The sequence below is a fragment of the Prunus avium genome, unplaced genomic scaffold (genome assembly GCF_965620075.1).
Source record: "Prunus avium unplaced genomic scaffold, drPruAviu1.hap1.1 HAP1_SCAFFOLD_39, whole genome shotgun sequence".
Classification (NCBI taxonomy): domain Eukaryota; kingdom Viridiplantae; phylum Streptophyta; class Magnoliopsida; order Rosales; family Rosaceae; genus Prunus; species Prunus avium.
Genome location: NW_028276897.1, coordinates 152,501 through 155,000, shown reverse-complemented (window position 1 = coordinate 155,000; position 2,500 = coordinate 152,501).

Here is a 2,500-nt window from a genome sequence, read left to right as displayed (position 1 = left end):
CTCATAAGAGCGTCACTTTCAACGTCCCCGGCATTGGATTGAGTTTCTAAAAACAACCGTGCACACCGAGGTTAAACTTTACCGGCTCCACTCCGACTCGCCGCTCGCCCACTAGTCCGAAGGCAACAAAACATTTGTTTTTCATTTTGATGAAAATTTCTGTTTTTAAATCTTGTTGGTTTGAAATTGTTTTGAAAAGGTTCTTTAAATCTTGCGGGTTTGCAACTCATAAGAGCGTCACTTTCAACGTCCCCGGCATTGGATTGAGTTTCTAAAAACAACCGTGCACACCGAGGTTAAACTTTACCGGCTCCACTCCGACTCGCCGCTCGCCCACAAATCCGAAGGCAACAAAACATTTGTTTTTAATTTTGATGAAATTTTTTGAAAACATTGGCTTGGCAAGCCCCAATCCGCGACTATCCACCCACCGCCACCCCACACGGGTGGTTGTTGTTGCGAAATGAGGTTGTGGTCGACATGCCCGTGCATTTGAGAAGGAGTTCCTAGCACTCCATGCTCTCCCATGCCAAAAAAAAGCCTAGACAACCCCATTTCGCAACTTTCCACGCCTTTTTTTTCCTCCCTCACCCATGGCGGCGGCATGGTGGCGGCGGCCGGATTCCGGCCACCACCGCCATGGGTGGCAGCCCCCCGACCCCGACACCAAACCCATAATACCGAGGCAACATATCGAGGCAACATGACATGGGTGTGGCGTGGGGGAAGGGGGCTGCAGCTAGGAAGGCATGGGCTGCCATGCATATGCAGGCAACACACACCCCCCTATATAGCATTTTATGCATTTAGCCCTTTGACAGGAAGAGACATCACCTATGCGCGAGGAGTCATAATGGGCTCTAAATAATTCAATACAAGGTATTTGGACGTGATTTTTTGCAGGGATACTAAGAAACATGCAATCTATGATGGGAAAAAGTTTCATAAATTTTTGAAGTCGGGAAGTATTTTTTATTATTTTTAGAAGTCGTAAAATTGAAAAAATCATTAAAACAAATCCGGGAGGAATTTTTTAGTTTTGTAAGTTGGAGAAGGTCCTAAAAATCATAGACTACTTATGGGGAGCTTATTGTGCGAGGAAATTTCAATAAAAACGGGGTTTGACAAGATTTGAAAAATTCTGTCGACATTTGAAAAAACCTGGAACCATGCTGCCGGCATGCTGCGCACATGCTGCGCGCATGCTGCGCGCAGCCTGCGCGCATGCCATGGCAGGACAAGTTTCGCTAGCCTCACTGTCGACAGATGCGCAAGCTGCGCGCACGCTGCGCACAGGCTGCGCGCACGCTGCGCACAGGCTGCGCGCATGCTGCGCACAGACTGCGCGCACGCTGCGCGCATGCCATGGCAGGACAAGTTTCGCTAGCCTCACTGTCGACAGATGCGCAAGCTGCACGCAAGCTCCGCGCACGCTGCGCACAGCCTGCGCGCATGTTGTGCGCATGCTGCGCGCAGGCTGCGCGCAGGCGCCGCGCATGCCATGGCAGGACAAGTTTCGCTAGCCTCACTGTCGACAGATGCGCAAGCTGCGCGCACAGGCTGCGCGCACGCCATGGCAGGACAACTTTCGCTAGCCTCACTGTCGACAGAATCAGCACGCTGCAAGCAAGCTGCGCGCGCGCATGGCAGGACAAGTTTCGAAAAATTCTGTCGACAGGCTGCCGGCATGGTGCGCGCACGCTGCCGGCATGCTGTGCGCACGCTGCCGACATGCTGTGCGCACGCTGCGCACAGGCTGCCGGCATGCTGCGCGCAGCCCATGGCAGGACAAGGTCCGAAAAAATCTGTCGACATTTTTACGCCGTGGTAGGCTTCCGCTTCGCGTCACTTTGTCGACATTCAAGCCTACCATTTGTATTGAATTTTTCAAACCTTGTCAAACCCCATTATTCAAATGTCGAAAAATTTTGTCGACATTTTTACGCCATGATAGGCTTCCGCTTCGCGTCACTTTGTCGGAATGCATCGCATGGCGAGGTAAGGCCACGGCATGCCAAGGCGAAGGCAACGCATGGCTTGAATGGCTTGGTCAAGGCCACATCATGGGCACGGCATGCCAAGGCAAGGCAAGGCAAGCCATCCTTAGCCTCGCCTACACTCACTTTCTCGGAATGCATTGGATGATGAGCAATTCCAAGGTAAGGCAACGCATGGCTTGAATGGCTTGGTGTAGGCCACAACTTGGGCATGGCATGCCAATGCAAGGCAAGGCAAGGCAAGCCATCCTTAGCCTCGCCTACACTCACTTTCTCGGAATGCATTGGATGATGAGCAATTCCAAGGTAAGGCAACGCATGGCTTGAATGGCTTGGTGTAGGCCACAACTTGGGCATGGCATGCCAATGCAAGGCAAGGCAAGGCAAGCCATCCTTAGCCTCGCCTACACTCACTTTCTCGGAATGCATTGGATGATGAGCAATTCCAAGGTAAGGCAACGCATGGCTTGAATGGCTTGGTGTAGGCCACAACTTGGGCATGG